Source organism: Cotesia glomerata, unplaced genomic scaffold, assembly GCF_020080835.1.
Source record: "Cotesia glomerata isolate CgM1 unplaced genomic scaffold, MPM_Cglom_v2.3 scaffold_11, whole genome shotgun sequence".
NCBI lineage: Eukaryota > Metazoa > Arthropoda > Insecta > Hymenoptera > Braconidae > Cotesia > Cotesia glomerata.
Window position 1 is genome coordinate 100,150 of NW_025401443.1, and position 14,684 is coordinate 114,833.

At 31.7% G+C, this 14,684-nt stretch overlaps 1 long non-coding RNA gene across 1 annotated transcript; it reads right to left on the reverse strand.

Annotated features, from left to right (window-relative positions):
* Positions 1-17: 17 nt before the first annotated feature.
* On the reverse strand, positions 18-12,710 carry LOC123273628. The gene is made up of 3 exons (XR_006511342.1): positions 12,700-12,710; positions 6,301-6,306; positions 18-573 (listed from the first exon to the last, which is right to left on the reverse strand). It is a non-coding gene; the product is annotated as an uncharacterized LOC123273628 (long non-coding RNA).
* Positions 12,711-14,684: the final 1,974 nt, after the last annotated feature.

Consider the following 14,684-nt stretch of genomic DNA (forward strand, 5'->3'; position numbering starts at 1 on the left):
AGCTTGTAGGTAAACTATATAATTTATAAAAATCGATGGATCGGACTTATTCAGTTATAGAAGTAATTTTTACGAAAAAAAAAAATTTTGTTAATTTTTGAAAATTTGACATTTTTTTTTCAATTAAAAAAAAAAATAAAAAAAAAATTCGGCCCATTCCGGGCTTCACGGAAATAGTTGTCAAATTAATTGAAGTTTTTTTTTGAAAAATAAAAAAAAAAAAAAACTCGACGTGATTTGAAAAAATCACGATTTTATTCGAAAAATCCGATTATTTCGTTAAATTTAACGTATTTAATTTTTTTTGTGTAATTTTTCAAAAAGTTCATTCAAAAACAAAAATTTAAAAAAAAAAAAGGTACCCAAAAGTCAATGTCAAAAAAAGTTATGGCTATTTGAAAATAAAAGAGCCATTTTTTTTTAAAATTCATAACTTTTTTTGGGTTGGTCAAAAAAATTTGAAAAAATTCTCAAAAGCGTTTTTCAAAGGGTAGAAAAGAATGAAAAAGTTTCAGCGAAATCTGAAGGGGTCGAGTTCAAAAATGGTCGATTTGACATGGAATACCCCATATACTTAATGGGGTATTCCATGCCAAATCGACCACTTTTGAACCTTACCCCTTTAGATTTCGCTGAAAATTTTTTACCTTTTTCTACTCGATGAAAGACGTTTTTCAGAATTTTTTCAAATTTTATCCAACAAAAAGTTATGAAGCTTTCAAAAATGGCTCTTTTATTTTCAAATAACTCTCTCAAAAATTGACCTTTCGGGACGTTTTTCAAAATTTTTGTTTTTAATTGAATTTTTCGAAAAAATAAATAAAAAAAATTTAACATGATCGCTTCTATGAAATAATCGCGTTTTTTTGTATAAAATCGTTATTTTTCGAAGTTCGTCATTCTCAATTTTTTTTTTTTTTTTTTCAAAAAAAACTTCAATCAATTCTACAATTATCCCCGTGTATCCCAGAGTGGGCCGATTTTTTCTATTTTTTTTATTTAGTTGAAAAAAAAATTTTCAACATTTTAAAAATGCAGAAATTTTTTTTTTCATAAATATTATTTATATAACATAATTAATGTAATTATATGATTTTAAGGTATTATATTCTCTATATATTGTCCAAATTTACCATTTCAACGATTAAGATTCAAATTTTAATACGTCAATACGATCGATAACCTAGGGCATGATAATTACAGACTTACCTACAGCCAGTTTACTAGAGTATGTTCTAATTTATAAAATATATACGGCTCTTTTATATTGAGATCTAAAACATAACCTATAAATCTTTTGTGCTTTATAGAGTTGAATAAAATATTTTTGCCATTACGTTTGTTAAGTAAAAAAAATCTCTAGTTTATGAACATTTTCCTGATCTATTCTTTTTGAGGGTGTTTATTATTTTGATTGTACCAATCTACATTTATTGAGATAATTTGATCTCCACATAATGGCATCAAGTAAACAACGCAGCCGGTATAAAAATCACGATGCTGTTGCTGTTCATGTTTTCATCAAAATAATTACTGATTATGTAAAAAGTCTTCCTGAACGTTGTAACAAGATTTATTATTTTTCTGATGGGGCTCCTCAACAATTTAAAAACTTTAAAAACTTTGTGAATTTATATTATCATGAAGATGATTTTGATATTCCTGCTGAATGGCATTTTTTTGCGACTGCCCATGGCAAAGGCCCGTCTGATGGTATTGGTGGCATCCTCAAACGACTTGCAGCAAGAGCAAGTCTCCAACTCGCGGTTGATAAACAAATAACGACACCTGTAGGACTTTTTGAATGGACTTCTGATTCGGACAACTTGCCAAATATTATCGTCAACTTTTCACCAGAAGAGGATTATAATACAGCAGTTGATGATTTAAATGAACGATTTTTGAAAACAAAACCAATTGTAGGAACTCAACAACTACACTGTGTAATTCCCGACAAAAATGGTTGTTTGTGCGTTAAAAACTTTTCTAACTCGAATGAATACAGAATTTGTAAAATATTTAAATGCCAAAGAAGAAATTAATAAATAATTTGTTGCATTATTTTTGAGTCATTAAATGTTAACTGCATCAATCATTAATCCTAGTAATTATAATGGTAAATTAGGACAATATATAGAGAATATAATACCTTAAAATCATATAATTACATTAATTATGTTATATAAATAATATTTATGAAAAAAAAAATTTCTGCATTTTTAAAATGTTGAAAATTTTTTTTTCAACTAAATAAAAAAAATAGAAAAAAAAATCGGCCCACTCTGGGATACACGGGGATAATTGTAGAATTGATTGAAGTTTTTTTTGAAAAAAAAAAAAAAATTGAGAATGACGAACTTCGAAAAATAACGATTTTATACAAAAAAACGCGATTATTTCATAGAAGCGATCATGTTAAATTTTTTTTATTTATTTTTTCGAAAAATTCAATTAAAAACAAAAATTTTGAAAAAAAAAACGTCCCGAAAGGTCAATTTTTGAGAGAGTTATGGCTATTTGAAAATAAAAGAGCCATTTTTTTGAAAGCTTCATAACTTTTTTTGGGTTGGATAAAAAAATTTGAAAAAATTCTAAAAAACGTCTTTCATCGAGTAGAAAAAGGTAAAAAATTTTCAGCGAAATCTAAAGGGGTAAGGTTCAAAAGTGGTCGATTTGGCATGGAATACCCCATATAGAAGTATAAAAATATATATTGAATATATATGAAGGCTTATGTCGAAAACAAAAGAGTTCTTGGAAAGAACGAGTGCTCAAGTCTTCCAGGAACTGCCACTGTTTATTGTGTGATTCGCGACGATCGGCCGGCTTAGATGCTGCGTCACAAAATCGACTGTATCTTCGAAAATAATTCGAATTTTGAAAAATCCATTTAAGGACATATTTTTAAGGGTCTAAACTTTGAAAATATGCAAAAAAAAAAATCGATTTTTTCAAATTTCTAGACCAGAATACCCCCTTAATACCTCTGAAATTAGGACTTTTACATCTTTGGACTTTTATATCTTATATCGTTAAATACAGTACTTATTATTTATGAATATAAATAATCTCGTTAATTGACGAAATGTGTATATTTTTGCCTAAAATATATTAATTAACAGCAGTATGAACGTAATCAATTAAATGAAATTGAGATAAAAGTTAATTAACTGACTCTGACGCTTATGAAGATTTTATTTTGATAATCATAATTCTTAAAGGAAAATGGTTGATTTTTTTTTCTTTTGAATAACAAATAAACAAATTTTTAAAATGCAATGTCAATAAGCAATACTCATTGCGTATTTAATGTAGAATAAATGAAATTATTCACTGTTCAAAGTAAATTAATAATATTAACTCAAATAGAGAATTACAAGTTTAGAGTATTTGATTTTTTATTACATTTAATTTTTTGAGGTGTTGATAATAATCGAACCCATTTTTAAATCCATCTTACAATTCAAGAAATGAAAAAAAAATTTTTCGATTAAAAATGTTTACTATTTCTGATTGAAACGTATAAAGATTTCTTGTTTATTATATTTTATATCATAAATAAACTTTGAAAATTAATTAAAAAATAGCACAATAATTAAATTTAACCACTTGTAAGCATATTTTATTTATTTTCAATTTAAACGAAAAATTACGTCTATTTATTAAGGGCATCAATAATTGATACAACGATACTTCAATATTCGGATTATTTCTTTTTTAAATTCGCCAATAATTGGTGTATCTGAGGAATCCATTTTATTACTTAAATATAATTAAAGTAATCCGCATGAAAAAGAATTAACTTGTTTAAAAAGTCACTGAATGATGCATCATCGGTTTGAAATGTTTATTTAGCTTTGTAAAATTAGAAATGAATTAGTTTATTTAAGGGGACCCGGTAGTATAGCGGCCTAAAATTTAAACTATTTTAAAAAATTTTATTTTTATATGACGTAATAACTAATGCATTTAAATTTTTATACACTCACTTTATCACTTTCAAATACACAAAAATGAAAATTTAGACAGAAAAAAATTTTTTTTTAATTCGAAAAATGTCGCTTAAGTTCCCTCCCCGAAAAAAATGAAGCTGACTGGTGGATGGTGATGTATCTCTCCCTCTGATCTGAAATAAAAAAAATTGACGGATTTTTTATTATTATAAGTATAGTTATCGCAGGAACTAGAATAAAAAAAAAAAAAATTGATTAAATGGCGCGTAGTTAAAAATACGAGTCTGAAACTCGTTTTTAGAAAATACTTTTAACTACGCAACATTTTGTCAAATTTTTTTTTTTTTTTTCATTCTAGTTCCTGCGATAATTATACTTATACTAATTGAAAATTCGTCAACTTTTAACTTCCCGCTAAAAAAATTGAAAATTTTCAAGAATCGGGAAGTTATTGGTAATACCCTGTTTTTCGAAAATCGAATTTTCATCAGGTCTCGACGTTTTGAGGTCTTAAGAAGCTTCCCTGACTATTACTATTATACTATTGTAACGTTCTAGCGAATTTCGAAATTTATTTGACGGTTCTCAGAAATTATTTTTATTAAATAAAACCTCGATCATTCCGTTGCAAGAATTATTTAACGGAGTGACGAGGAGATAAAGAAATTCTGCGAACGCCATCGCGACTCGAATTCAAAACTCATGACGCTTCATGAGATTCGGGCCTCGATGGTGTTCACTAGGGTAACCTGAGATGCGGCGTTGCGACATTTAATTATTAAAATCTATTGTACTGGATGCAAATCCAGAGGAGTCTGCCCTGAGCAATCAAGCGACAATCATCTTGGGGCTCCGGACGTATGTCCGGTGCCATCTGGCCCAAATTATATAATTAATTAAACAATTTACCTTAATTTTATATAATCGTGTGTATTATTTTAAATATAATACCCTTAATAATTATTCTAAAAATTTATAGAGTATCGAAGAGCAGGGTGCGCCTGGAATCTATAGATCTCCTATAGACACCTGCCTGGTAAATTATAAAAATATGAGCTGGAAAATCCAGAACGTAACACTATACTGTATGTATATATATGTATGTATATGTGTGTGTGTGCGTATGTGTGCTAGGGTGTGCAAAAATTTAATTTCCCTGGAGGACCTTTAAAAATTGAAATTTTGAGTTCTGCTTTTAACAAAAGCTGTGTTTGGACATTTCCTGGAATGTTTTAAGGTGAGACAATTTATTTGATTTTTATAGAATTTTCAACAGGAGCTTTAGTTGGGCACTTTCAGTCAAATTTTGAAATTTCAGCGGAAATGCCCAAACAAAGCTCCGGTTAAAAAATTCTATTAAAATTAAATAAATCGTCTCACCCTAAAATATTTCAGAAAATGCTCAAACACAGCTCCCGTTAAAAGCAGAACACAAAATTCCAATTTTGAAAGGTCCTCCACGGAAATTAAATTGTGGCACACCCTAGTGTGTATGCATGTATGTAAACCTCTCATAACTTTTGAATGGCTTGACCGATTTGAACGAGATTTGCGGCAATCGAAAGAATTTTTCTGCCCGTAGATATTTTTAAATATTTGAGTTATTTCGGGCCGGTAGATTTTGAGTAACCTCGAAAATAAAATTTTTGAAAAATGGTTTTTTCGAAATAACTTTCAATATGTTTAGTCAATCGATTCCAAAAAAATAATCAGCTCTTAAGCTTGAAAATCTGCATTAATCACTGTGAACGCGATCAAAATCGTTTTATTCGTTCGTGAGATATCGTTGACGAAACATTTAGGAACATTTTTTTTTTTTTTTACATAACTCCGACATTTCTTTTCAGATCATTTTTGATCTTATGATATAACTATAAGAGCTTAAAAAACCACGTTGATCTCCAATATCGTCAAAATCGGTTGATTGGTTCGTGAGTTATCGTTGAAAAAATTCAGAAAAAGTGAATTTTTAAAATTTCTCTAAAATTTTCGGTCAGATCAATTCGTATTTAATAGTAAATAATAAAATTAAAAAAAAACTGCAAACGGCATGGAAATCGGTTGCTTCATTCAAAAGAAATTGCAGTTTGAAAATTTTAAGAATAGTGTTTTAATAATTATTCATCAGACTTTTGAGCTCGAGCATAAACAGCTAACTCTTTGAACTCGGAGAGCTCAAAACAACAAATAAATTATATTTTTGATCTCGAAGAGCTCAAAAATGTCATAAGTGCAGTTTTAAGCGTCTCGGTATGGATATAGCGGGAAGTTGCAGGGATGGCCTTCAGGGTCAACCGTTCTCCTAATTTTCTTTCCTTGTTCGATATAATAGAGAGACAGCACTTACTAAACACTTTATCTCAATCGGACCTTAATAAGCGAAAATTAACATTGACATCAGTTTTTCGCAAGCTACTATACTTTAGCTATAAAATCAGAAAGTTTATTTTTTTTTACAAAAATATTTTATTTGTTCATTATAGATGTAGACAGTTTTTATTGATTGGTACTCGATAATAATAGATAATTATCAATAAATAATAATAACGACTATCGGTAATATGTAAGGCTTTTCTGCTTCAGCTGCAGAATTGAAAAATTCATTTTAATAAAATTTTATTAGATTTATTCAAGAACAGGACAGTACTTATTCAACACTTAGTTATCATTCAATTTTATAACTAATAACATAACTCTAGTAGATACCAGTATTTATCAAGGCACTTTGCTTTAGCTGTGAGAAAAAAAATAGAGTACATTCCAGGTGAAGACAGCACTTAATTATCATGTAAATTCATCGGGTCATGATTCTAATAGATGAGAAGTTTTTTAAAGGCACCATGTATGCATGTTGCTGTATAATCCAAAAGTTCACTAAAAGAAAAAAAAATTATTTTTCCTTCTTGATGTGGGATGTAGACAGCAATTATCGAGCACTTAACTAATTTTTGATTTATCAGGTATTAACTATTACAAACGTTTGTTATTCGTGAGGAGCTATGCTTAAATTGTAAATTTAAAAAATTCATTTGTTTCGAAAAAAAAATTTTTTTCTATAATTCTCTTAGGATACAAACGGCACTTATTAAGCAATAATTATTGCTTACCAATAAATAATAACTTGGAGGAATAAAGGGTATACGGTAGCCCTATTTGCTTCAATTTTGAAACTAAACTTTGAAGTGCTTTTTTTTTCGATTTCATCTTATACGTAGATAGCACTAAGTACGCGATGAATAGTTTTTGTATTAACAAGAAATTACTCCTTCAGATAAATCGTTATACCATTTCGTACAATGCTGGAATTGTTGAATTAGCGAGATACGGTTTTCGAGATCGAAGAAAAAAATACTTTCCACAATTCATTTACGTGTATTAATAACATTCAATAAGCACTTAATTACTATAGCTCAAATTGAAGACTGTTTATCGTCATTAGTATTATCTTTGCAGTACAATGCTAGCTTAATGATAACGTAACAGTTTTCTGGAATGGTTCACCAAACCAAAAACGAAATTTTCTCTGTGATTCTTTTATATAAATTGGAAGTACTCAATGAGCAATGAAATATTAATGCTACCAATGTAGGAACTGCCAGAGTGAATGACGGGGCCTTGCCTGGCCCAGTAATAGGGAACCAAGCTTAGCGCACCGATATAGGCCAGTCTTGGTAACCAGGCTTGGGCCAGCGTTGAACGGTTTAAACTTGCGTTATAGCTCTACAGTAAAAATAAAATAAAAAATAATATTTAAAAAATTCCTCTTTTATTATTTTTTATCAAATGGCATAGGCCAGACTTGAAAATTAACTATATATGGCCCAGTCCTGGTAACCGGGCATAGCTAGAAAATTAGCTGTGGCCCAACCCTGGTCACTAGGCATGGCTAGAAAATTAACTGTAGCCCAACCCCGGTCACTAGGCATCAGCCAGTCCTGGTAACCGAGCTTGGGTCAGCGTTATCATTCCAGACTTAAACCAAGACTAGGCCAACTCTGGTTTACAATCCAGACCCAAAGTTGTACATAGTTCGGCCAGGCCTGGGCCAAGCTTGGGCCCGTCATACTTTCCTACATGGGTAACACTTAGTTCTGCTTAGTACTTTGAGCGTTCAAACCAAAAGTACCATGTTAGCTTAAAGGGACCCGGTGGTCTCGCGGCCTAAAATTTGAGCTATTTTCAAAAATTTTATTTCTATATGAAGGTAATGACTAATGCTTTCAAATTTTTATTACACTTATTCTATTATTTATCAACTACACGAAAATGAAAATGAAAACAAAAAAAAAATTTTTTTTAACTTAGAAAAATGGCGCTGAAGTCCTCCTCTCCAAAAAAAAATGGGCCATACTGTCACAGGTCGATTGACCTCTCCCTCTGATTTGAAATAAAAAAAAAGACAGATTTTTAATGAGCATAAGTATATTTATCGTCGGAGCTAGAATGAAAAAAAAAAAATTAAAATTATTTAACAAAATGGCGCATAGTTAAAAGTATTTTTTGAAAATAAATTTCAGATTCTTACTTTTAACTACGCGCCATTTTGTCGAATAATTTTTTTTTTTTTTTATTGTAGTTCCGACGATAACTATACTTATACTAATTGAAAACCTGTCATTATTTTTTTTATTTCAGATCAGAGGGAGAGGTAAATCGACCTGTGCCAGTAAGGTCCATTTTTTTTTGGAAAGGGGGACTTCAGCGCCATTTTTCTAATTAAAAAAAAATTTTTTGTTTGTTTTGATTTTCATTTTTGTATAGTTAATAAATGATAGAAAAAGTGTAATAAAAATTTGAAAGCATTAATCATTATCTTCATTTAGAAATAAAATTTTTAAAATAGCTTAAATTTTAGGCCGCTAGACCACCGGGTACCCTTAATATTAGGCTACACGGAAAAAAAATATTGTTAAAATGACCATCTAACGTATCCTCAAATGACGTTTCCTTAAAATAACGATCCGGAATTCTGATTTAAGGATTCATTTGTTTGACTTAAGCATACAGAGAATAGCTCTTGTAAATATATGTAGTTTCGTCAAAACAGGCAACTGTTTTTTGTTAACGTGAGGATCTGCATAGTTGAATTAACCAAATGTAACGCTAAAACAATGATATGGATCGTCATTTTGATGATCCGCTGTATAGCTGAATTGGCTATACAGCGTATATCTCTAAAAAAAATGACTATATGGCGTATAGTCAGAATAACGATACGTATCCTTATTCTAACGATATTTTTTTCTCCGTGTAGCAGATTTCTATTATCGATTTTGAAATCGAAAAAAAAATGTTCTCTCTATTTCACTAATATATGTGTGGAGCACTCAATAAACACTTAATTATTACTGCTAACACTTAGTACTGTTAAGCAGTATGAGTGTTATAAACGACAGAACAATGCTAGTTTAGTTATAAGCTAGCAGTTTTTTATAATCAAAGAAAAATTACTGCTGAGAATTATTAAAATATTGCTGCCAACACCTATTTCTGCTTAGCACTATTAGTGTAACAGCAAGCAGTAGACTGTTAGAATAATTATATGCGAGCAGTTTTCTATAATCGATTCCAAAATCGAAAAGAAATTTTCTCTTCATTTCTCTTGCATATATTAGAAGCACTCAATGAGCACTTAATTATTACTGCTAACACTTGGTTCCACTTAGCACTATGAGCATTATAACCAGCAGACCAATGCTAGCTTAATTATAAGCTAGCAGTTTTCTATAATCAAAAAAAAAAATTACTGCTGAGAGTTACTAAAATATTGATGCTAACGCCTATTTCTGCTTAGCACTATTAGTGTAACAGCTAGCAGTAGACTGTTAGAATAATTATATGCTAGCAGTTTTCTATAATCGATCCCAAAATCGAAAAAAAATTTTCTCTTCATTTCTCTTACATATATATGTAGCACTCAATGAGCACTTAATTATTACTGCTAACACTTGGTTTCACTTAGCACTATAAGTCTTATAACCGGCAGTACAATGCTAGCTTACATATAAGCTAGCAGTTTTCTAAAATATTTCTTAAAATCGAAAAAAATTTTTTTTTCTGCAATTCTTTTATGTATACTGTCAGCACTCAATGAGCGCTAAATTATTAATGCTAACGCGGAATTCCGCTAAACACCAGAAGCGTTATAACCGGGAGTACAATGCTAGCTTACATATAAGCTAGCATTTTTATAATTTTTGATCATTCTATTTGGGCGTAAAATTTGATTTTGCAGCACTAAATTAGCGCTTAAAAAGCACTGAATTGTTAGCAAAAATTTTAGTGATTCTGCCCATTTGACCATTCTAGCTTTACAGACGTTCTTTAAATGCGTTATCTATTCTGGACCCCGTGGTCCCTACTTGCATTTAATTGTTTAGAATACATATTGTACTCTTAGTGATCACATCCCTAGTAGTGACAGTTTAATAAGTTAAAAAAATTTTTAAGAAAAGGAAAAAATTTTTTTCATTCGACATGTCCAACTATATCTCGACTTCCTATTTCCTTTGATGCTTATAAGTCTCTGATAAGACTGACGGGGTAAGTTATTATAAGATGATATCTTTTTTGTTTTATTTAAACGAATTGTCATAACTAATTTTGAGTTCCCCCCTTTTTTTTTGATTTTTTTTTTCAGGAAATTTAAAAAATCTGTCACTTTCTGAAAACACTAATTGATGAATAGTTCAGATTGTTGTTCTGTTAAGAGGAGAGGAGAGAGAAAAAAAAATTTGCTTTGTGAGCCGTAAATGTGCGGAATATATATGATCTAGTGAATTTAAAGTTCCCGTGAGCATAATTATTTTTCAATTAGTGAAATCCCAAAAAAAAATTATTTCATAAAAATTTCCTTTACAAAAATTTTCCTCAATTAACCTTCCTAAAAAAAATTATTTTAATTTAGGAAATTTGAAAAATACGGAAAGAGAAAAAAAAATCATGAAATTCCTTAAGTCGATTCCCTTTTTTTTTTTCAAAAAAAAATTCTTGAAAAGAGGTTTCCTAGAATTATTCTCTAAATTCAGAAATAACTTCCGTACCCTTTAATTTTCCTTTCGAATAAAGGAATTCCTTATTATTAATTAGTATATTTTATCTTAACTGAATTAAGTCAGGTAAGTATAAATGGTGTTCATAAAATACGGTGTTCATAAAATTTTATGTCCGGTAATAATTTTTGGAGTTATTTCGAAAAATAAACTTTTTCTTACTGAGTGCTCGAACTTAGTTTTTTTTTTTTTTTGTATTCACTAGTTTCACTGTATCACTTCATATTCTTATTCAATTTTACTGAAGCTTTATTATTTAATATATATATTTTTTCATTTGACTAATTATAATTTTGCGTTTCCAGGTCACCATGTACGTTGATGGTGAGAGTAATTACGGGTTTACAACCTTTTTCCAGTGGGCAGCAGTCGATTGCAGCCCAGAGTTAAAAATTCGTGAGAGAGGAGAGAAAAAAAATATGGGTAGGGCGAAGGGATTTTCCAAAAGATTTTTTTTGAGAGAAAAAAAATTTCTAGGACATGTTGCGTCTGGCCGTTATGGTCGCACTCGTGGCCACTACTGATTAACCTGCGGCAGCTCTAGATGCAATCCATGTGATCGAGGAGAGGTGTGGTTTCCTGCCACCTGAGCTGAAGTTGGCTAAGGCCATCCTCCAGATGCCTTCGCCTGAGTTCGAGCCTTTGAGATTGTCCAACATCGCTGACATTGAGGTCCTGTCAGAGAGCCCTGTGAGCATGGCTCGATCCATTTCTGCTCCTACGGTACGTATTTTGGTCCCACATGTTATCCTTTGGGTAGTCCTACCAATTTCTATATTTTTTCTTCTCTTTTTTTTCAGGTAGCTACATTTTCTCGTGACAATTGATAAGAAAAATTAACCGAGAGAGAGGAAAAAAAAATATAAAATTTTCTTAAAGATTTTGTCTCCTCTGTCTACATTTTTTCTTTAGAGACCCCTTTACCAAGTAGGGTTCCCTTCTGATGTCTGTAATTTTCCTTGTCGTTATTGATTCCTTCCGGTTTTCCTCGATGACTCCTTCGTGGTTGGCTGTCACTGCTGTTGTTCCTGCCGCTGGTCAATGCCGTTGCCGCCGATGGCGTTGCTGTTACTGATGCTGTTGTTAATTTTCGTGATAAATGGTGAGTTTATTCCTTTCGTCATTTATTAATGTTCACTTGTTTCATTAAAAAAAAATTTTCAGGTTTTATTTGCTGATGGCTGAATGGTGTTGATCCTCTTCGTCACTGCTGCTGCTGTTGGTAATGGCCATTCCACTGTTAGAGCGCAATAGTGGTGCTCTGACGCTTGAGCATTTTCTTTTTACTCACAGTTCTGGGTGGTATCTACCACACAACCTAATCGTATCCTTTTAATTTTTATTTTCAATAATATTGGTATTATTTTGCATGCCTTAAGCGCGAAGCGCTTTTTCATAATTTTCGTAATTTAAACGAAAAAATTATGGATAAAAAGCATATTGAAATCAATAATAGTAACTACAGAACGCGTTAAAAAAAATTCTTATCGATTAAATGAGATTTCTCAGAAAACTCGTTTTTTTTCTGATGAATTTGGATGAGAGCGTGGTATTCATGGGGGCTATGGGCTTGATAACACGACAACTTTGCAAAAACTTGTGAAAATTGCGTGTCAAAATAATTCCGTTTTGATACAGTTAATCTTTTTTTTCGATCTTAAACAGAATTGAAATAACTATCCACAAGCAGAAACTATACATATATGATAGTATAATTTCTAACCCCCCATATTCCTACAGAATTATCATTTACGGAATTTCAATCTTTCAAATGTGGGTCAGTAGGGATTCTCGCTGCTAAATTAGTAATTTTCAACATATTACTATTTTAAAGTCAGGTCCTATTGCTGGCCCTTATCGGTAGATACAGAAAGAAAAAGAAAAATTTATTTCGAGCATTAAATCCCGGTTTTAATGCAAAACCCCCATTTTTACCTTCTCTATGGAGAAAAATTTTCACACATATCTATGTGTACATGTGTAACTTATTTTATTTTATATCGATTTCCGTTCTGGAAGGAATTACATTTCGCAAATAATGCGTTAGTATATGTAGTTTCATTTTAGTATAAGCTTAAAGAATATTTATTATTTTATACGTGAAACAGTTACCGGCCGGATTTTGAGATGAGAAAAATGAAAATGAAACATAGTGTGTACGAAGAGTAGTGTTCCTAATTAGCATGCTGTATTATTATAGTTTGGTTATGTAATTATCTTCCAGCACGGAAAAGAGAGAGAAAGGAAAAATATATCTGATAAATATATATAACTACAAATATAAATATAAATATATCTATGATATATTATTAAAACTTATAGTATTAAGATTTAATAATGATTTCCTGATTACATCACCTATGCAGTTATTTCACTTGTCGTTTCATGCTCTGGTATTGTTGGTATTTTTGTCTCTCACTATTCTTCTTCCGTAGTTGAGATGTTTTTCGGGTTCACTATTTTTACCAAATCTTCTATTTCCAGGTAGCTCATGACCCTATCTAGTTCATGTCCTTGTAGATGGCGTAGAAACATGACTTCTTCTAATTCTTCTCTTGCAGTACCAATCATCTTCTTTCTTTGTAATGCCCGTTTCACTTTCTCTCTCAACTCTTCTCTGAAGTTGTTTGTATTTCCTAACCTCTCCTCTAGGATGTTCAGGAATCCCGCGTTCCTGCAGTAAACAATCATCTGCTCCTCTGAAGCCCTCCAGATGTCGAACAAGGTTATCGACTGTTTTGTCGTAGGTTTACTCTTTATAATCTCCATTTCGTTCAGTACTTCGCGTTCGTAGTCTTCGAATTTTTCCTCAACACATGCTATTTCTGATTTTAATTCTTCCACTATTTCTTTGCCTCCTGCCCGCCACTTCAAAAGTCAGCATTTGATTAGGTCGTGTACTTGTATCTGACCGCGGGTTCCGTGGTTCCTTGTATTCCTCGGGATGCCAGAGTCGTAACCCGTTGGCATGTCGGCTACTTCTCTGTGATACCTGCTGAACTGTGGGACGTACCTTCCTTTTTTTGTCTTAGCATTGATGTCTGCTCCATTGATTAGCAATATCCTGGTTATTTCTTCATATCCTCTGCGTGTGGCCATGTGCAGTGCTGTGATGCCTTTCTCTGTGGTACACCGGTTCACTTTTGCTCCAAAGGTCAACAAAATTTTTACTATATTGAAGCATGTTGTGTACTCATTGCTCCAGCCATCTCTTATTGCGTGGATGTAGTCTACCCGTTTGTTAAAGACCATCATCAATGGCGTCAATCCTTGGTTATCAGTGTGATAACTCCAGCCCCCATCCGAAGTAGTTTATCCACTTTTCCCTCTTGTCTTCCTTCTACTGCGTAGAATAATGCTGTTCTTCCATTGTCGTCTTCTAGGTTGATTGTTGAGCCTTTCTCCAGCAGGACGTTGAATAAGTCCCATATACCTTGCTTTGCGGCTAGGTAGATTGCTGCTTGACCTTCTCTATTTTTTGCTGATAGATCCACCCCTTGTCGGATCATGTGGTATAACATTCTTCTGCTCGTGACTCTTACGCGTCTTGATCCAAAATCTCTGTCTAGTATTAATTCGTGTATTGGCCGGTTACCACTGTCATCATTGTCGGCATCCAGTCGTGCTCCTCGATGTATAAGAAGCCAGGCTTCCTACATCATTTCTCGGCCTAGGGCTC